Source organism: Vitis riparia, chromosome 19 (genome assembly GCF_004353265.1).
Source record: "Vitis riparia cultivar Riparia Gloire de Montpellier isolate 1030 chromosome 19, EGFV_Vit.rip_1.0, whole genome shotgun sequence".
NCBI lineage: Eukaryota > Viridiplantae > Streptophyta > Magnoliopsida > Vitales > Vitaceae > Vitis > Vitis riparia.
The window spans coordinates 2,555,963-2,578,776 of NC_048449.1; the positions used below are offsets into that span (position 1 = coordinate 2,555,963).

General features: G+C 35.3%; 1 pseudogene; it reads right to left on the bottom strand.

The window, feature by feature from the left end:
• Positions 1 to 2,749: 2,749 nt before the first annotated feature.
• Positions 2,750 to 16,292, bottom strand: LOC117909523 (annotated as a pseudogene).
• Between the last annotated feature and the right edge of the window lie 6,522 nt (positions 16,293 to 22,814).

Consider the following 22,814-nt stretch of genomic DNA (forward strand, 5'->3'; position numbering starts at 1 on the left):
CAACTTGCTCAGATCAATTCTTCATGCAGTGAAAATTAATCTAATCTCATAATCAATATTATAATATACATGCATGAAAAGAGTTATACAATTTATTTCAAAATAGTGTTTTATCTAACTTTGGATTCAAAATGAAAATCTTCTTCTTAGTTTAGGGAAAGGTAATGACCGGCTTTGAATCTAAGGGGTTCTCATGATTTTAAAAGATATATATGCACATGGTTAAGAGAAACTTATATATATATATATATATATATATATATATATATATATATAATACTAAAATCTTTTTCTTCTATTGGATATGATATATCATAATTACTTCATGCAACGTTCTTATTGTCCTATAAGATTATGGGGATAACCAGACATATAATTCATATAATTATAGAGATTTTGAAAGTTTGAGGTAATTTTCTCAATGACGAGAAAGGAGTTGGATTGAATCTTCCTAAAAAATACCTAATTTCTATAAATCCATATATTCTACAAGATAATGGAACATTTTTCCATAGAATACTTGAAAATTTTGCAGTTAATTTTATAGTTTTCATATACCGTTTCAAGCCAAGATAAGAACTCACATTTATAAAAGAGAGGTATAAAACAATTATGCTTAATGCGGTTCTAAATTCCTTGAACAAAAAGACAATAATTAAAAATATGATTTCAATATTTTGTCTACAAAGATGACATATGTTTATAATAAAATATGACAATATTTTCAATATGTTAATATGTAATATGAGACTATGTGTTCTTCATTCACAATTAGGATGATAATGGTATTTTTAAATACCCACGCGCCCCCATCACCCCAATTTATAACCTCTAATAGGACAAATTTTGAAGAAGTATATTTGAGAATTTTTTAACCCACATTGGGTTTGGAATGATTTTGAATCTTACCTCATCCCATTCTACTCTATCCCATAATATATAATTAAATAAAAATAAGATAATTAATTTTATTTTCATTTTCCCCATTTTTAATACATATAAAACAAAAATTGACATCTTAGGGATAGTTGTCTTTGATACAACACTCACTTATTCTTCTTAATGAATCATCTCAAAACCATATTGAAACTTATTTGATTAAATTACTAATCCTTACCTTTCTAATTAATTAAAAAGACTTTTTAAGAGCCTTTTTGAAAGGTTTATAAGAACTTTCAGATTAAGAGTTTATCATTATTTTTTAGAATTTACTATCAAAACTATTTGGATTTGGCTAATATAGAAGTGTAATTTTCTTATAGCTATCGAAAATATATCATCAATCAAGTGATGTCATATAAACATTTATAGATTTCATTTTTTGTAATTCTATTTATTTGTACCTTTATATCTTGGTTACATTCATTTATACATTTTTTCAATGGTTTACATCATATTATATATATTTAATAGCCCAAATCTTTTATTCCATAGGTACCACTATGGTACCTTAGCATTTTTCTAAATATTTTTCTTTTGTTTTTGTATGCAAACACTTTGGTCATGTGTATGAACCCTATTATTAGAAAATTACAAATTTTAGGGTCTTATAATTTTTTTGAGAGGAAAAAAATTCATACGGGGGCTTTAGCATTCCATGTTGGATATTAGACTGTCCGATTAGGTTTCCTTTGTTTTGCATTGGAAGTTCACTAAATCACCCATGATTACTTTTAAGCATCTTCTATTCACCTTTTCAACTTTTATGTAACTAAAATTCACTTTCAAACCATTACTTTGGCCCAAATTCAAGCTTATAATCATATAATCATATATAAAATATACCTACTCGAGTCTTCAACTTAATCTTCGAGATTTATAACTCTTATTAGAAATTATTGATTTATTTGACAATTATTTTTTAGAACAATTTTCTATTCTTCAAAATAAAAAATAAGGAAAACGTGTTTAACAACTAAGAATTATTTACTATTTTTTGTTCTTAAGAATAGAAAACAAAATAAAGCATTTTTAGAAAACATCTTTTAATTATTTTTACTTATTTTTCGAAGATTATTTTACAAAATAAGTATATAAACATGTAGAATGATTAAAAATAAAACACTAGACATAAAAATTATTTCTAAACATATTTAAAAATATTAAAAATATGTTAAAAATATTTTATATTTTCAAATAGATTTTTATTTTATAGAATAGTTTTTAAAAATTGTTTTAAAAAACAGTTACCAAACAGACCCTAAATATTTTTGAATAAGTGATTTTTAAAACAAAACTAGCACTATATCAGCATACAAATTAACAACTTAAAACTCAAAGTGATACGGACAAAACACATGGCTTTAGGGGTGTTGTAGGGGAGAATGCCCTTTGATTCAAGAAAATGAATAGCAAAGGAAAGGGATAACAAGAGTAGGATGCAAGAAGTCCTTATACGAAAGAGATTTTTCATATAAATAAATGTGAAGATATATCTAGAAATGTTATTACTAGAATGGGAATGTAAACTTCACTCCTCTAATTCTCACGTATTTTAATATATGAAACATGAATTTCATATTATGTTACCATTTTCGTCCTCTTAATGATAGCTAATTTCTTTTATCTCCTTTTAATTGATGTATGATTTTCTACTCCGAATCTTGTGGTAGACAATTTTATAAAAAAAATTAGAATTATTTGACAATATTATAAAAAAATAGTTTTGGAGAATGGTTGATCATAAAAATAGCTTTTAATTATTTTTTAAGAACAAAAAACCTACTCTTAACTTACCAATATATTTTTATTAAGCTCCTGTCGGTGGTTTTAGAGCTACTAGGAATGGCAAGCCTGTTAGCTCTAACCCCAGGAGTAGTTCTTGGAATTGGTCCTGTTCCTGGAAATTTTGGCTTCCAAATGCACAGAATATTACTGAACCAGGCTTGAATCCACCCAAGCCACAGAGCCCACCGGTCCTCTAATGGCGTGGGTAAAGGTTTGGGTAATACAGGGCCTGTTAGGAACACTGGTTTTCCATACTGACTTCCAATGTAGTCACAGAAGGGCCCTTCAATTTCATGACATGTTCTTATAGAGATGGTATCACAACACTTCATGCCAGTGGTGAGGCGTTGATACTGTTGATGCCTTGCGTCCCAATGATCCACGTAGCCGCCAAGTGGACGCACGCTTTCAACCAAGATTGAGTTCTGGTTCAGTCTTCCCTACAAAAGATGTCCGGACAGGATGTTCGGACACACCCTCCGTTGGTTTTGTTAGTCATGGCTCAAGAGATTAAGCTATCAGGCTTTTTCAGGGATAGTCAGCTTACCTTCCTCCTTGTGTGAAGGCTCTTTTATATAGTGTCAGAAGCTCTGCCTCCCTCTTTAATGGTGGGAAGACTTTTTGGCTCGTCATGATGCCTCTAGGTGGTGGCAGGGCCATCATCACCCTACGGACGACTGTTAGAGATCGTGGGAGGCGACTTGCCATCGCTCCTGTCATTTCTCTCTGCAGGTAGCGGAACGTGGGCTGTGGCAGGCTATCGGAATGACGTAGCAAGGCTTGCTCACTTTAGTCAATGATCCGGACAACATATCCGGATAGGATATGCTATCGTCCGGGTGTGATGTTCGCGAGTGTCGTGTGCTTCTCCGTGAGGGAGTCCAGATAGGAGAGCGCGCCACGTGTCCTCTTGGAGAGTCCAGATGGAGTTGCTCCGGATAGCGATGCACGCCACGTGTCATCAGGGGGAGGGGTCCCTACAGATACCGTAAAGAAAAGAAGAATTCTGAAATGTAGAAAAACCTCTCTTGATTATCAAGAGAGGTTATACAATATTTATAATATATACTTGAATTAGTTACAATCTGATTTTAATCAGATAATAATTTGAATTTAAAAACAAAAAACAAACTTACCAAACTGATAAAGATAAAACCTACCAAGTTATGATAAATATAAGTTTGTTAAGTTTTATCTTTATTAGTTTGAGCTTGTCTTCTAGCATCTGGAAACGTTGAGTCCCAAGACCCCTCAAGCGAAGATATCTGCAATTTGATAATTAGTAAAGATGTGTCTAACAGTGAGGTTACCTTGGAGGACTTTTTCACGAACAAAGTGAAAATTCATTTCTACATGCTTCATTCTAGAGTGAATGACCGGATTTGCAGCAAGAAATGTAGCTCCCAAATTATCACACCATAAGATAGGAGAAAAGTGTTGAATAATACCAATATCTTTAAGCAAGGATTGGATCCATGACAGTCTACAACTGCTAGTGCGATAGCTCTGTACTCTGACTCTATACTAGAATGAGCTATGACTTTTTGCTTGGTTGTCTGCCAAGAAATAAGATTAGGACCAAGATAAATAGCATAACCACTCATGGATTTTCTATCATCGGGATTGCTTGTCCAATCTGCATCAATATAGGTCAAAAGAGGTAAAGAAGATGCACTAGTGAGTCGAAGACCATGATAAATTGTACCATTAAGGTACCGTAATATCCGTTTCACCCCTTTCCAGTGTAGGGTAGTTGGGTTGTGCATGAATTGGGAAGCTTTGTTGACTACAAATGTGATATCCGACCTGGTTAATGTTAAGTATTGGAGTGTACCAACAATGCTATGATAAGTGTGAGGATCGCTCATAGGGTCACCATCATGAATGGAGAGTTGTTTACCAGCAACAATTGGGCTTGGTAGTGGTTTAGCACCATCCATTTTGGTTCGAACCAACAAGTCATGGATATACTTCGATTGAGTGAGATAAAGAACATTACCATGGCGAGAGGCTTCCACTCCCAAAAAATAATGAAGATCACCCAAATCTTTTAAGGCAAAATTCTTGTTGAGATATGAAATTAAGGACTAGATGAAAGATATGCTATCACCTGTGAGATGGATGTGATCGACATAAACTAGTAAAATCAGAGTATGCTGATTGTTTCGAAAAAGAAACATGGAGGGATCAACAATGAAAGGTTGAAAACCCCATGAGGAGAGTGTCTCACAAACGTTGGAACCAAGCCCGAGGAGCCTGTTTGAGACCATATAATGCCTTCTGTAATTTGCAAAAATAATTAGGAAATTGAGAAAGCACAAAACCAGGTGGTTGAGCCATATATACGTCTTCCATAAGAAGTCCATTCAAGAAGGCATTATGGACATCTAATTGGCGGATGGGCCAATTATGGAGATTGCAAAGGATAGAACAGTGCAGATAGTGGTTGCTTTGACCATTAGGTTGAACGTTTCAATGTAATCAACATCTGGAAATTGATGACAACCTTTTGCAACTAACGGGGCTTTGAATATGTCCACAGTCCCATCAAGGTTCTGTTTGATACGATAAACCCATTTGCAGCCAACAACATTGGCATGAGAAAATGTGTAGAGTTTGCCAACTATCAAGTGACAAGTGGCAAGGCTGCTGACTAAGCTCAACTAGCAAACAATAAAGCTTGCTAACTTGGGTAGAAAATAACGGCTGGGAGTATTGTTAGTTAGTTAGAGGTTTTGACTGATATAAAAGATGTAGTCTAGGGAAAACAGAATGGGAGCATTTAGTTGTATAGAACAGAGAGCAAGAAATGAAGATAGCATTGCAAATCCATAACCATAGGTCTATCTCGGTTATCTTGTATAGAAAGAAACAGATGTGATGAGGGTTCTTGGGAAAAGCTGTAATTTCTTTGCTTTTTTATTCTTGTGTAATCTCTGGTTGGTACAGTTGAATAAAGGCTTCAGGAAATCAGTGTGGATGTAGATCAAGTTGATCGAACCATGATAATTCTCTTGTGTTCTTAATCTTGGTTGATTGCGTACCTGATGTTTGATTTTATTCCTAAGAGAAGTTCTTGCAAACTGGTTGTTTTTCCTTTTAGTTTATGCTCTAACAGTCCCTAGTTCAAGGTTGGTTCTTCTTTAACAATTGGTATCAGAGCCTTTGGGTTATAATGGGGACTGCAAAGTTCGATGTAGAAAAGTTTACGGGCAAAAATGATTTCAGGTTATGGAAACTAAATATGAGAGTATTGCTGGTTCAACAGGGGCTCCAAGATGCCCTACTTGGAGAGAAAAACCTGCCCAGTACCATGCAAGAAAAGCAGAAAATAAAGTTGTTGGAGAAAGCTCACATTGCTATCATTCTTTCTTTAGGTGATACTGTGCTGAGAAATGTGGCCAAAGCAAAGTTTGCAACTGAGTTGTGGCTCAAGCTTGAGAGCCTATACATGACCAAGTCATTAGCAAACTGATTACATAAGAAGATCAAGTTATATACATTCAAGATGACCCCAGGTATGTCAATTGAAGAGCATCTTGATTACTTCAAGAAGATAATCTTGGATTTGGAAAATATTGATAACTGAATATCAAATGAAGATAAAGCAATTCAGTTACTGACTTCTTTAGATGCATCATATACTAACATGAAAGAAACCATAATGTATGGGAGAGACAACCTGGCCTTTGCCGAGGTACAGTCCATTTTGCATGCTAGAGAATTACAGAAACAAGAATAATCCAAGGAGGAGTCGGGTGAGGGTTTAAACATTAGGGGCATATCTGAAAAACAAGAAAAGAAGGACAAGAATTAAAAGTCTAGATCAAAATCTAAGACCAAAAAGTTTAAGTGTTTTATCTGTCACAAGGAAGGACACTTCAAGAAGGATTGCCCGAATATGAGACAAAACACAATAAAAAAAACCGTGAATGAGGGTGATGCTGCTGTGATTTTGGATGGATATGACAGTGCTGAGGTGCTGAATGTGGCAGAGGTGGACTCGGGCAAGGAGCGGATACTTGATTTAGGGTGCTCTTTTCACATATGTCCTATCAAAGCTTGGTTTGAAGACTTTAAATAAGTTAATGGAGGTCATGTCCTGCTAGGCAATAATAAACATTGCAAGATTCTTGGTACTAGTACTGTCAGAATCAAGCACTATGATGGCATTGAAAGAGTTCTTGAAGATGTCAGGTATATACCCAAGTTAAAAAGGAACCTTATCTCACTTGGAATGTTGGACAAGTCAGGATATACATTCAAGTCAGAACCTAACTCTTTGAGAGTGGCTAGAGGTTCACTTACTATCATGAAATGGACAATAAAAAATGGGTTGTATACTTTTATAGGCCAGACTATGACAGACAAAGTTTTTACTGTGCTAAAGGAGGATGTGGGGACAACCAAGCTATGGCATCAGAGGCTTGGTCACATAAGCCACAGGGGACTACAAGAGCTAGAGAAATAAGGAGTGTTGGGAAACTACAAGTTGACAGATTTTCCTTTTTGTGAACATTGTGTGTTTGGCAAGGCTACAAGGGTGAAGTTTGCCAAAGCAGTACATGAAACATAAAACCAGCTGGACTACATACACTCTAATTTGTGGGGACCATCACGGGTATTGTCGATAGGTGGAGCAAGGTACTTCTTAACTCTTATTGATGATTACTCTAGGAAAGTGTGGATTTATTTTCTTAAAATTAAAAGTGAGACCTTCCTAAAGTTCAAAGAGTGGAAAATTCTGGTTGAAACTCAAGTAAGCAGAAAAGTGAAGAAGTTGAGAACATATAATGGGCTTGAATTCCTATCAAATGATTTTAATTCATTTTTTCAAAAAGAAGGCATAGCTACACTTAGAACTGTCAGATATACACTTCAACAAAATGGCCTAGTTGAGCGCATGAATAGGATCATTTCGGAAAGGGTGAGATGCATGCTGTCAAGTTCAAGGTTGTCAAAGGATTTCTGGGGTGAGGCTGCAAAAACAGTTGTCCATTTGATCAACAGGAGCCCATCATCAACATTACAATTCAAAACCCCTCAAGAAAAGTGGACCGGGAAAGTTGCAAATTATCAACATCTCAAAGTTTTTGGGTGCACAACTTATGTACACACCAAAACAGATAAGTTAGAACCATGGGCTGTAAAGTGTATTTTCTTGGGATATCCAAAATGAATTAAAGGTTACAAGTTGTGGATATAAACACAAGACAAAGAGAAGTGTATAATTAGCAGAGATGTAACTTTTAATGAGCAAGATATGCCAAAACAAGCTCCAGCCAAAGATGTGGAAGGGCCAGATCAGTTACAGTTTGAAGTGGAGCATGAGACTTTGCAACCTAAAAAGTTTGCAAATACTTCATTAAAGACAGTTCAAGAAGAAATATTACATGAAAGACAATATGAACCAACTCAAGGGTTGGAATCCTATAGTCTGGCAAGAGACAGGTAGAAAAAACAAGTCAAACATCCCAAGAGATATGGCCAAGCTGAGATGACAACATTTGCATTGAGTGTAGCTGGAGAAATAGTGGATATGGAACCAAAAACATACCAAGAAGCCATCAATAGTAATGAGGTTGATCAGTGGGTAAAAGCTATACAAGAGGAGATAGATTCCTTAAAAAAAATGAGACTTGGGAATTGGTCACTAAACCCAAGGACCGAAAGATAGTAGGCTCCAAGTGGATTTTCAAAAGAAAGCAAGGGACACTAGGGAATGAGGCTTCAAGATACAAGGCAAGGCTGGTGGCTAAGGGGTTTTCACAAAAGGAGGGTGTTGACTACAATGAGATATTCTCTCCTGTAGTCAAACACAGTTCAATCTGATTGTTGTTGGCTTTTGTAGCTCATGAAGACTTGGAGTTTGATCAACTGGATGTGAAGCCAACATTCTTGCATGGAGAACTTGATGAGTTGATTTATATGCAACCACCTGAAGGCTTTGGGGAATGAATCAAGGATGGTCAGGTATGTTTACTTAAGAAATCTCTTTATGGCCTAAAGCAATCACCTAGGTAATGGTATAAGAGATTTGATAAGTACATGCTAGATATTGGTTTCAATCAGAGCAGCTATGATGGGTGTGTATATTTTAAGCTAACTGAAGACAACATGGTATATTTTTTACTATATGTGGACGACATGCTAGTGGCATGTAAGGAGAAAAGACACTTGGAGTAAGTCAAAGAGATGCTTAAGGCTGAATTTGAAATGAAAGATCTTGGTTCAGCTAAGAGGATTTTGGGAATGGAGATAGAAAGAGACAGAAGCAAGAGGGTACTTAGGCTTTATCAAAAGTCATACATCTCAAAGGTACTAAGCAGATTTGAGATGAATAATGTAAAGACAATGAGTACTCTAGGACAACATTTTAGACTTTCCATAACACAAGCACCTGATACTCATGAAGAGAAAAGGTTTATGGAAATGATACCTTATGCTAGCATGGTGGGTAGTGTGATGTACACTATGGTGTGTTCTTGGCCTGATCTTGCATATGCGGTTAACATGATAAGTAGATACATGAGCTACCCTAGAAATCCACATTGGCAAGCAATAAAGTGGTTTTTTCAATATTTAGATGGTACTAGAAGCTTGGGGCTGGTTTATGGAGGTAATAGTCAGTTGGGAACTCAGTTACAAGGGTTTGTACATGCTGATTATGCTAGGAACATTGACACCAGAAAGTCTCTTATTGGATATGTATTCACAGTGTTTGGAGGAGTAGTGAGCTGGAAGGCCAACCTTCAGTCAGTGGTAGCTCTCTTAACCACTGAAGCTGAATACATGGCAATGATAGAGGCTGTGAATGAGGCAATTTGGCTGAAGGGTATTACAGAAGAATTGGCTATGTACAAAGGTAAAGTTGTTGTATATTGTGATAACCAAAGTGCAATCCATTTAGCCAAGAATCAATCTTTCCATGAAAGGTCCAAACATATTAATGTAAGACTGCACTTTGTGAGAGATATCATTGCTGCAGGAGAGATTGAAGTTGGAAAAGTTCCTACTAAAAACAATCCATCCGACATGTTGACTAAGTCTCTAAATGTGACTAAGTTCAAACATTGTTTGAATTTGATCAACATGGGAGACTGCTGAAGACTTCCCATTAGGGAAGGTACTGAGACCGGAAGGTAGTTCAGACACTTGTCAACTTAATAGGTTGTCAAGGTGGAGTTTTGTAGAGTTTGCCAACTATCAAGTGACAAGTGGCAAAGCTGCTGACTAAGCTCAACTAGCAAACAATAAAGCTTGTTGACCTAGGTAGAAAATAACGGCTGGGAGTATTGTTAGTTAGTTAGAGGTTTTTGACTGATATAAAAGGTGCAATCTTGAGAAAACAAAATGGGGGCATTCAGTTGTATAGAACAAAGAACAAGAAATAAAGAGAGCTTTGCAAATCCATAACCATAGGTTTGTCTCGGTTATCTTGTATAGAAAGAAACAGAAGTGATGAAGGTTCTTAGGAAAAGCTATAATTTCTTTGTTTTTGATTCTTGTGTAATCTCTGGTTGGTACAGTTGAATAAAGGCTTCAGGAAATCAGTGTAGATGTAGATCAAGTTTATTGAACCACGATAATTCTCTTGTGTTCTTGATCTTGGTTGATTGCTTACCAGCTGTTTGATTTTATTCCTAAGAAAAGTTCTTGCAAACTGGTTGTTTTTCCTTTTAGTTTCTACTCTAACAGTCCCTAGTTCAAGTCTGGTTCTTCTTCAACAAAGTGGTGGAACAAGAGACCAAGTTTGATTATGCATGAGAGTAGCAAATTCAACACGCATAGCCTGGCGCCATTCCAGGAACTTGGAAGCTTTGATAAATGTACGAGCTTCAGAAGGAATAGAATTGAGGGGTGAGGAAGAAAAAAATGATACGAGTTTAAAAATACTATATTTGGAACAGGTTTGCATGAGATGGGTATTATTGGGTTTTACAGTATTGTCGTGGGAGAGAGTGGGGAGTTGTGGGGTTTGGTGAATGTGGGAGAGAGAGGATGAGGAAGCTTGTAGTAGTAAAGGGAGAAGCACTTGTAGGAACTGGGATGGCAAGTCTGGTGGCTCGGAAATTGGACTAGAAGGCTTGAAAAAACCAGTAGAGAATGGGAAATCATTTTCATTCAAAATAACATGCAGTGAAATGAGAATTTTCCCAGAATTGGTGGGACAAATAACCTTTACGATATGGGTTGTAGCCAACAAATATTTGTTTTAAGGAGTGAAATTGGAATTTTTTTGTTTACTAAGAGGACGAGTAAATGGGTAGCATGCACAACCAAATGTGTGAAGAAATGAGTAGTCAGGTTGATGGTGGAAATTTTTTTCCAAAGGAGATTTTTTTTGAAGAATCGGGGTTGGAAGATGATTAATGGTGTAAATAAAGAAGGCAAAGCAAAATCCTAGAATTAGAGAGGTAAAGATGCATGAGCAAGACAAGTCAGACCCATTTCGACAATATGACGTTGTTTGTGTTCTGCTTTGCCATTTTGTTGATGGGTGTGTGGACAAGATAACTGGTGGTGTATGCCATGGGATTCAAGAAATTGTCGAAAAGTTGTAGATGAAATGTAATGACCGGGTATTTTATGCCACGTTAGCATTTCTATTTTAAAAAGTCTTATTTTGAGCGATGGTTGAAAAGCCAAAAAGAAAAGTGTCTGAAGAACACATGTTAGTTTTGGATTGATGAAATTCGGTTTATTGTGTTGGTCAATTAGGCGAGTTGAAAATTTTATGCCATGTCAGCCTTAGGGTAGAAATTTCTTAGGATTTTAGTAATTGAGAATTTCTAGAAAAGAAAAACAAAAACGAAAATGAAAAGTTAATTAATTAAAATTAATTAGAATTAATAAAAAAAAAAAAAAAAACAAAAATGAAAAGGAATTAATTTGGGCTTGGATGAAATGGGATTTTAATAGAAAAATGGGAATTAGTTATTAGGTTTTTGAACTTTGGGTTAGGCCTGAGTGGATTGGTGGTAAGTGGATTAAAACAAGGAAATGAAATGGGATTTGTAAAAAGAAAGGAAAACATGGGAATTAGTTATTGGGTTTTTGAACTTTGGGTTGGGCTTGAGTGGACTGGTGGTAAGTGGATTAAAACAAGGAAATGAAATGGGCTTTGGAAAAAGAAAGGAAAACAGTGGCAAAACGGGTGAGAAAAGGAGGCGGCGGCACTGTAGAGAAATTTCATCTTGCCGGAACTTTGACTGGTTGTTTGGGTGGCCAAACGACCTCTGTTTCGGCTCAGATTTTGAGGAGGTGCTCTACTTGACAAGAGGAACAATCCTACTGTGGCCAATCGTGTTTTTAACGGTTGAATTCTTAGATCTGTGGTAGGGGAACCTAACCCTAAAACTTAAATTTAATGTGTTTGCCTTTGAAAAAAATTGTAAATCTTGTCATTATGAGTTAAGTAGGAAATATGGGTGTTGTATGAATTTTTCTGGATTATTTGGAATTTTTGTAATTGTGGGAAATTGCTTTTGGTTGATAATTAATTTTTTTGAATTGTTAAAATTTATTAGAAGGGTTGAAAAATTCCGAAATTAGGGTTTAATTTCAAATATAGTGATTTGTGATTTTTTGGGCATTGGTTAGAATATTTTCGGAATTTTTATGGTGGAAAGTTAGTTAATTTCGAATATTAAAATTATTAGAAGGGTTGAAAATTTCCGAAATTAGGGTTTAATTTCAAAAATAGTGATTTGTGAATTTTTGGGCATTGGTTAGAATATTTTCAGAATTTTTATGGTGGAAAGTTAGTTAATTTCGAATATTAGAAATTATTAGAATGGTTGAAAAATTCCGTAAGTGTGGTATAATTTCAAGTTTATTGATATGCAAATTTTTGAATATTTATTTGGGATATTTTTGAAAATTTTAATGTGGAAAATTATTTTATTGAATTATTGGGGAATGCTGAAATTGTTGAAATTATTGAGGAACTTTGGAATTGTGGCATTCATTCGCATCATGGTTATGTGAAAAAAATTATGAAAATTGTGAAAAGTACATGAAATGGAAAAAAAATGAAATAGTGATGAAAAGTGAAAGCCCGTGTGAGGCGAATTAAGAAGGGAGAGAGATCCCTAGGGTGAAAGACCCAAAAGTTACCCCGAGAAGACTCCGAATGGGGAGTGTATTTGGGTGCGGATGCGTATCCTTCGATGAAAGCCCGAGAACAATAGTGCATTGTATGATTGTGTGTCACACGTTCATGTGCATTCATTTAATTGTTGAATGTTGTGAAATTGTGTATAATATTAGATATTAAACTATGTGGTTTGATTGATACTGTTGAATTGTTCCTATTGTGTTGAAGTGTTCTTTCGTATTCTTTGGAACTTAGTAATCCCATTAACCCATTGGGTGTTAGGCATCCTACTAAGCAATGTGAAAATGCTTACCCCTTCCTTTTTTACATCTTTTTAGATGCACATATCACTCCTGGGGATCCACAGGTGGGGCAGGGAGGACTTTAGGATGCTCCTAGAGCGGCCTAGTGGAGCGTGGCATTTTCTTTTATTGTGTGTTTTTTTTTTTTTGGGATTTGTTTTAGTAATTATGACTTATGGATTTGTTATGAAGCCTTATTTTGATTGAGTTGTTTAATTGTGAACTTTTATTTTTGGATTATAATGAATATTTATTAAACCTTGTTGTTTTGAGTAGTTTTGGGATATTGTAGTTTATGAGAATTCTAGTGGGATGTATGTGTAAAAAAAAAAAAATAAGAGTGTTTTGGTTAACTACCAACGTGGAATAGGAGGAACCCTTAGAGTCAAACCTTTGACTTGGGGTCACGGGCCAAATTTTGGATTGCCCGGAATTTGGGTCGTGACATGAAAATTCTCCACCCTCATCAGTTTGAGGAAATTTTATTTTTGTTTCCAATTCTATTTTCAACAAGAAGTTTAAATTTGTTGAAAGATGATAAGGCTTCAGATTTGTTTTGTAAGGGATATAACCATGTGTAGCGTGAAAAATCATCAGATGTAGTATCGAAAGCCTTTGGTGGAGATCATGGGGGATGGTCCCCAAACGTCACTGTGAATAAGCTGAAGTGGTTTGGTTGTTTTCTGAACAACAGGTTTGAAACGCAGACGTTTGTGTTTGCCAAAAACTGACATGAAGCACAAAATGCAATATTTTTATTAAAATTGAAAGGCAAATTACAATATGAAAAAACTTGGGATAAAGGGAAGGATGACCTAATCGATCATGCCAAATGTGAGCCTGAGAAGGTGAAGTGGTTAAGGCATTTGACTTATTGAAAGTAGAAAAACAACTTGGTTGTGAGACTGCACTAATTGAACTGGACTGAACGAACAAGTAGGTTTTGATTGCTCAGCACGAGGGGTCAGAAGTTGCAATTTGTAAAGACCATGATCAAGGAGCCCATGGAACAAAATCTTCTTGGAAACTTGATCCTTAAACAAGAAAAAAGTGGGGTAAAATTCAAAAAAACAATTGTTGTCAGATGTGAATTTGGCAATGCTTAGAAGGTTCTTTGTAATTTCAAGAACAAAATGTTTTGAAGGGTAAATGTGTGTGGATGTGTTTGAAGTAATGGATTTCCAATGTGTTTTATGTCCAGACCTGTGCCATTGCCGACTGTTATTTTGTCAGTACCAGTGTATGGATTTTGGGTTGAAAGGTTGTTGATGTCAGGGTGAGCTGATGAGGTGCTCCAGAGTCGACATACCAGGACGGGTTAGTTATTATCTGAGGTGTGGCAATCATGGCTTGCATCTGGTATTGTTAATGGTTATTTGGAGGCTGAAAGTTACGATCAAATCGGTGGTAGCATGAGATTGCAAGATGGTCGAGTTTTCCACAAACTTGGCATCGTGGACGAGTGCCACAACCCATTTCATTTCTGCTATTGCCACCATGTCCCCTTGCTCTGGCACTAAACTGAAAACGGCCTTGCTGACTACCATGATATTTAGGTGCTGATTTTGGCTTCGGAGATGTTGCAGTAGCTAGGTTGGCAGAAGGTTGATTAACATCCAATGTGACTCTTGCATTTTGCTACTTCAAACGGATGTGAAAGCTGGTGAGCGAAGTAGATGATTCAGATAGAGAAATCCATGCTGGTCGGGCAAGGATCGATGTCACAAAAGGGTTGCATTCAACTCCTAGTCCACTTAAGATGTGAAAGACTAGTCTTTGTTCATCCACAGGTTCTTCTGCTGCTGCCAATTTATCTGCAATATTTTTCATTTTGAGAAGATAATCATCAATGTCAGAAACTCCTTTTTTTGTAGTTTGGAGTTGAAATTGAAGTTGCATGATATTGGATGATGACTGGGAGGCCAATAAAGTTTCAAGGGTGGTCCAAACTGCATGAGAGGTTTGACATCCAACCACGTGCCCTAAAATGGCTTCAGAGAGAGAGGCTAGTAACCAAAACAAAAGGAGTTGGTCTTGGTGTTCCCATGCAATATAATCAGGGTTATTACTATGGGTTGATTCTTCTTGATATTTGGAGGGCAAGGCAGTGTCCCAAAGAGAAAACCACCAAGATTATGACCTTTGATGGCAGGTATAATCTGTGATTTCCGGAGAAGATAGTTACTCCGATCAAGTTTGTTGGGGATGGGATGGCTAAAGGTATTGTGAAATAATGAGGGTGTTGTAAGAAATGAGATTGAATATGACTCTATAGTAGAAGACATTGGACGTTAGTCGGAGATTGCTCTGATACGAAGTAAAGAAAAGAAGAATTCTGAAATGTTGAAAAGCCTCTCTTGCTTATCAAGGAGAGGTTATGCAATGTTTATATCATATACTTGAAGTAGTTACAATCTGATTTTAATCGGATAATAATTTGAATTTAAATACAGAAAACAAAAAACCTACCAACTTATCAACTAATACACTTTGTGATAAATATAAGTTTGATAAGTTTTATCTTTATCACTTTGAGGATATTTATTATCCTTTACAGATACAAGTTGACGCCTTCACCAAATGGTGCATACAGGAATTGCACCATCCAAGCTTCATGGGGGCGGAGCACCACCGTTGAGGAGGGGTAACCAGGGGGTGTCACAGCATTAATTGGCCTGTCTTTGCTAACTTGTCGACCCGGGACAGGGTGGCGGGCAAAGGCTGCTGCACAAACTGCACTGTAGTATATGGACTTGATGCCTAGTTTGGAAGCCAAAGCGGGAGCCCAGTAAGGAAAATCAAAGAGCAAAAGGTCTGGCTTCATGGCACGTAGGGCCTCAACTTGGTCAGTGGTGCGGTCCATGGCGGTGGCGAGAAGGTGATGCAAGAAGTTGGGCACATCGGAAGCAGTTTCAGCGCCGGAAGGGAGGCCATCAACATGGGGGATGGTGAGGGGATGGAAAGTTATGAGAGTGGGATGAAGATTCAGGTGCTGTAGCTGGGATTGAGCCTTTCTGGGCAAAATGAAGGTGATCTTGTGGCCTCTCTCAGCAAGCTCGTTGGAGAGATGGAGGTAAGGAGTCATATGACCAAAAGCAAACCTTGGGTACATGGCTATATGCAATTTTGGGCTCCTGGCCATGGCCATTTTTCTTCTCCTTGGTTGGTTTATGGTTGAAGATTTTGGTTTCAACTTATAGGGAGGTGCTCCTTTCCCTTCTTGATCAGATGGGTAGAGATAAGTAGATAATCATGATGGGCTTTTTGATGGGAGTTTTAAAAGTGGGACTTTTCTCAATAGTATGGTAATTTTAAAAAGTTATGCTTAAATTATTGTAGTAGAAGAAGTTATTACAAATATATGGTAGTTTTTGCCACCTAGGAGAGAGGAGATAGGAGAGAGGAGAGAGGGTGAACGGATTAATTTTTTTTAAACCAAAATCATCTTTTCAAATTTAAAAAAGACAAGGGAACTTGTCTCTTGAAGAGACGAGTTCCATGAAAAAAAAAAATTCCTTAAGGGAACTCGTCTCTTCAAGAGACGAGTTCTATGAAAAAATATATATATATATATATTTAAAAAAATTCCCAAATTAAAAAATCGTCTCTTCAAGAAACGAGTTCCATGAAAAAAAAAAAATTATCCTCAAGGGAACTCATCTCTTTTCCATGAAAAAAAAATTCCCAAATTAAAAAAGAAAATTCCTCAAAAAAAAAAATAAATAAATAATTCCTCAAGGGAACTAGTCTCTTCTTTTTTAAAATTCACAAATAAAAAAAAAAAAAAAAAACAATTCCACAATGGAACTCGTCTCTTGAGTTCCCATGAAAAAAAAAATATTTTTTTTTAAATTCCCAAATTATTTAAAAAAAAAAAAAAAAAAGACTCCTCAAGGTAACTCGTCTCTTCAAGAGACGAGTTCCCATGGAGAAAAAATATATATATTTAAAAAAAATTCCAAAAAAAAAAAAGGGGCAAAAGGGAACTCGTCTCTTAAAGAAACAAGTTCCCATGGAAAATTTTGTTTTTTTATATTTTTTTTAAAAAAAATTCCCAAATTAAAAAAAAAAAAAAAAAACAAAAGTCAAGAGACGAGTTCCCATATGGAAAATTTTTTTAAAAAATTTTTTTAAAAAAAAAAAATTCCCTAATTAAAAAAAAAAAAAAAAAAAAAAAACAATTCCTCAATGGAACTGGTCTCTTGAAGAGACGAGTTCCATGAAAAAAATATATTTTTTTTAAAAAATTCCCAAATTAAAAAATCGAAAAAAATTATCTTCAAGGGAACTCGTCTCTTTTCCATGAAAAAAAAATTCCCAAATTAAAAAAGAAAATTCCTCAAAAAAAAAAAAAAAAAACAATTCCGCAAGGGAGAACTCGTCTCTTCTTTTTAAAATTCTCAAATTAAAAAAAAAAAAAAAACAATTCCTCAATGGAACTCATCTCTTGAGTTCCCATGAAAAATATATATATTTTTTTAAAAAATTCCCAAATTATTAAAAAATAAAAAAATAAAACAACTCCTCAAGGTAACTCGTCTCTTCAAAAGACGAGTTCCCATGGAAAAAAATATATATATTTTTAAAAAAAATTCCAAAAAAAAAAAAATCCTCAAGGGAACTCGTCTCTTGAGACGAGTTCCCTTGAGGAATTGTTTTTTTTTTTTTTTTAATTTGGGAATTTATATATATATATATATATATATATATATATATATATATATATATATATATATATATATTCATGGAACTCGTCTCTTCAAGAGACGAGTTCTCGAGGAATTGTTATTTTTTTTTTTAATTTGGGAATTTTTTTTTATAAAAAATATATATATTTTTTTTACTCATCTCTTGCATGGAACTCGTCTCTTGAAGAGACGAGTTTCCTTAGGAATTTTTTTTTTGCTATATTTTTTTTTCATGGAACTCGTCTCTTGAAGAGACGAGTTCCTTTTGAAATTTTTTCGAATTTTGAAATTTGAAAAGATGATTTTAGTTTTAAAAAAATTTATCCGTTCACCCTCTCTCCTCTCTCCTACTCCTCTCTCCTACCCTCTCTCCTACTCCTCTCTCCTACCCTCTCTCCTATCTCCTATCTCCTCTCTCCTAGGTGGCAAAAACTACTATATATTTGTAATAACTTCTTCTACTACAATAATTTAAGTATAACTTTTTTAAATTACCGTACTATTGAGAAAAGTCCTTTAAAAGCGTTGCTTCACTCAGGGTGTGCAATGTTCATATATGTATTATACATGTACCATCATGGGGTTGAAAGAATTGTATTGTTTGGTTCACGGGAAAGAAGGATCTTCCTTCTAATTGGCTCCACTTAGCATGTAAGATAATTAATTGAGAATACTTTTGTTATTTTTAGCTTTTAATTTGCATAGCAAATAATTAATTTTGTGCACTACAGTACTACAGAAATGGAAGAATGGCAGTTCCCATTCGTGAATTCATCTACTAAAAGGTGTGGCTCTCATGTCAAACTGGTAGACTGGTAGTTGGTAGACTGGTAGCTGCCATTATCTAGTGGTAGACTGGTAGCTGCACTTCCATTATTATGGAAGAGAGACTCCGGCCGAATAGGGAAAGGTAAAGGTGTAAAAAGGGTAAAGCATAGCTTTCATGGAGACTGCGTTCATTACACTTTACAGCTCCTCTTGTGTTTGGACCATCGCAAAAAGTGTATTATTTATGTTACGTTACAACCACAGTACAAAAATTTACCTTTTTTCAAAAACTTTGGCATTAAAAATGTGTTTAACAATTAAGTGGTGTTACATATGTATTTTTAAGTCTATTTTTTGTATCATAATTTAATTTATTTATACCTTTATACTTTGATTTATTTGTTTGTATTCTGATTTGATGATTTGGGTCTCACCATTTATATTCAACAGTCCTAATTTGAAGTTTTGTGGACACCAATACAATACATTAATATATAATTTTTTTTAAGTATCATTTTTTGTATCTTAGTTCAATTTGTTTGTATTTTTATATTTTGATTTCATTTATTTGTTTGTATTCTTATTTGAATGCCTAGATCTCACCATTCATATTTAATGTTCAAAATTTTAAATTCTATAGGTGTCAATACAAAATTTTAACGTATTATAAGTTTCCTTTATTCTGAGCTAAAAGTTCACTAATTATAGATAAAGGTAGCATATTATAGGTTTACTTTTAATCATTTTTTATTCCCCTATTCAACTTTTACATAACTAAAATTCAAACATATAATCATTACTTATTGGAGTTTTGAATTTAATCTTGAAATTTATAAATCTTGTTAAAAATTAAAGGCTTATATCGCAACTATTTAAAAAAAAAAAATTATTCTCTATAATAAAAAAACCAAGAAAACATATTTGACAACTAAAAACTATTTTTTATTTTCTATTTTTAATATATAGAGTGTTTTACGACCATATTTTTTTAGTTATTTTTTGTTGTTTTTCTTCAAATTGATAAATTGTAATTTTTTCATTCATACTTTCATTCGTTCACATACAGATTATATATAGAGGGAAATCACCATTCTAAGAATGGGAAAGAATGATACAAGGAAAGAATGATATAAGGAAATAACAACTAATATCCTAATATCTCAACTTTCCTAATATCTCAATATTCCTAATATCTCAACACTAAATGATATAAGGAAAGAATGATATAAGGAAAGCATTCCTAATATCTCAACACTCCCCCTCAAGTTGGTGCATAGATGTCACACATGCCCAACTTGTCTAAAAATTTTGAGAACACTTGACTTGAGACAGTTTTGGTAAGGATATCGGTCAATTGATCTTCTGATCGAATCTTAGGCAATTCCACAATCTTATCATCCAACTTTTCCTTAATGAAGAATCTATCCACCTCAACATGCTTTGTACGATCATGTTGTACTGGATTATGAGCAATGTCACATGCGGCTTTATTGTCACAAAACAATCGGATTGGTTGCCTAGATAGGTAACCTAAATCCTGTAAGAGGAGTCTTAGCCATAATGCCTCACAAAGTCCTAGAGCCATACCTCTAAATTCCGCTTCTGCACTTGAACGAGCGACGACATTCTGTTTCTTACTTTTCCATGTCACAAGATTACCACCTACAAAGGTAAAGTAACCAGATGTAGATCGCCTATCATCAACTACACCGGCCCAATCAGCATCAGTATATACTTCTATACTCTAATGATCAACATTTTTTAGCGAACAAAATTCCCTTCCCAGGAGCATTCTTCAAATACCTCAAAATACGCATGATTGCATTCATATGTTGCTCTCCAGGATTATGCATGTATTGACTCACTACACTCAATGCATAAGCAAGATCTGGTCTTGTATGAGCTAAGTACATTAATCTCCCCACAAGTCTCTGGTATCTTCCTTTATCGATTGATACTTGATTAGACTCAATACACAATTTCAGACCTTCTTCTATTGGTGTATTAACAAGTTGACATCCCGACATTCCAGTCTCCTGTAAAAGATCTAAGGCATACTTTCTTTGAGACAGAAAAATTCCTTCACTTGATCGAGAAACTTCAATCCCAAGAAAGTATTTCAGAGGACCTAGATCTTTCATTTCGAATTCTCTAGATAGATAATTTTGTAGAGTTTTTCTTTCTTCAGGATCATTTCCTGTAACTACCATGTCATCCACATACACGATGAGTGTCGTAATCTTACCATGTTGCTTTTTTAGGAACAAAGTGTGATCTGAATTACTTTGACGATAGCCAAAAGCTCTCATTGACTTTGTGAACCTTCCAAACCATGCTCTCGGGGATTGCTTCAACCCATACAATGACTTCTTCAATTTGCATACCTTTTGACATTGCTTTTCTGACACCATGCATCCTGGTGGAAGATCCATATATACTTCTTCAGATAACTCGCCATGCAGAAAAACATTTTTCACATCGAATTGTTGTAATGGCCAATCTAGGTTTGCAGCTAAAGACAGTAATACTCGAATTGTGTTGATCTTAGCTACAGGTGCAAATGTCTTTGTGTAGTCAATTCCATAAGTTTGAGTGTACCCTTTTGCTACCAGTCTTGCTTTAAATCGTTCAATTCTACCATCTGCCTTGTACTTCACAGTATAGATCCAACGACACCCAACTGGCTTCTTTCCTGGTGGACATTCTACGAGTTCCCATGTTTCATTCTTCTGCAATGATTTCATCTCTTCATTCATGGTTGCTTTCCACCTTGGATCAGCTAAGGCTTCCTGCACACTGTTAGGAATAGCTACAGTAGATAATTGATTTACAAATGACTTATTTGATTCAGACAAACGATGGGTAGACATATAGTTGCTCATGGGATATTTGACTTTAGTAGACAATTCAGGTTCATATGTGGGTTTAGGAATACCTCTATTATAACGATGTGGTAACCGTTTCATGAATGGATCGGGCTCCAAATTAAGAACACCCTCAACAGACGACGATTGGTTTGGTATTTCAATGAAGACATCTTCGGACCCAAATTGTTGACCACTCATATCCAACTCACCCACTTCCTGGTTCACTAGTTCAGATTGTCCAGATTCATCTTCCTCATAAATATGATAATCATAATCGAGAGTCTGAATTTCCTTATGGTACTCCCCCTGAAGTTCAGATTCAGATGAAAAATACATTGAATCTTCATGAAACACCACATCCATTGTAATATACATTTGTCGAGTTGGAGGATGGTAACATCGATATCCCTTTTTGTGCAATGCATATCCAACAAACACACATTGCAATGCATGGGAAGTTAACTTGGTGCGTTGGTGCTTGTGTAGATGCACAAATGCCACGCAACCAAAAACACGAGGAGGTAGATTTGGGACGGTTGGGGCAACTACGGCATTAGTAAGAGCTTGGAGAGGTGTTTGAAAGTTAATTGAGCTAGAAGGTACCCGATTGATCAAGTATGCGGCAAATGTAATTGCTTCTCCCCAATAAGATATCGGTGTTTTTGCTGCTATCAATGAAGCACGAACAACCTCTAACAAGTGTCGATTTTTTCGTTCAGCGACTCCATTTTGCTAGGGTGTATTGGAACAAGTAGTCTGATGAATGATGCCATGTCCTTCCAAATACTTTTGAAGATCAGAACTTTGATATTCTCCACCATTATCACTACGCAAAACCCGAACCTTTGCATTGTACTGAGTTTCAATCATTTTATGAAATTTTTGAAACAACAAGTTCACTTCATCTTTGGTCTTCATCAAGCATAACCATGTCATTCTGGTACAATCATCAATAAAAGTAACAAACCAATGTGAGCCACTCAAAGTTGGGACTTTGGATGGGCCCCAAACATCAGAATGTATAACCATAAAAGGAAACGGACTTTTATTCAAAATTAACGGAAACGAAGCATGATGACTTTTAGCCAATTCACAAATATCACAACGGAAACCAGAAATATCACTCTTTGCAAACAAATTAGGAAACAATTTTTTTAAATAACCAAAGGAAGCATGTCCCAGACGTCGATGCCACAACCAAATTTCAGACTTTTTCTTCTCCCCCTCAGATCCATCTGCCATCAAGGCTTGTTGCAACTTATTTGAATCCTTTGACTGCAAGTCCAAGTAATAGAGTTTTCCCCGTTTAATACCACAACCAATCGTCTGTCTTGTTTGGATGTCCTTAATCACACAAAATTCA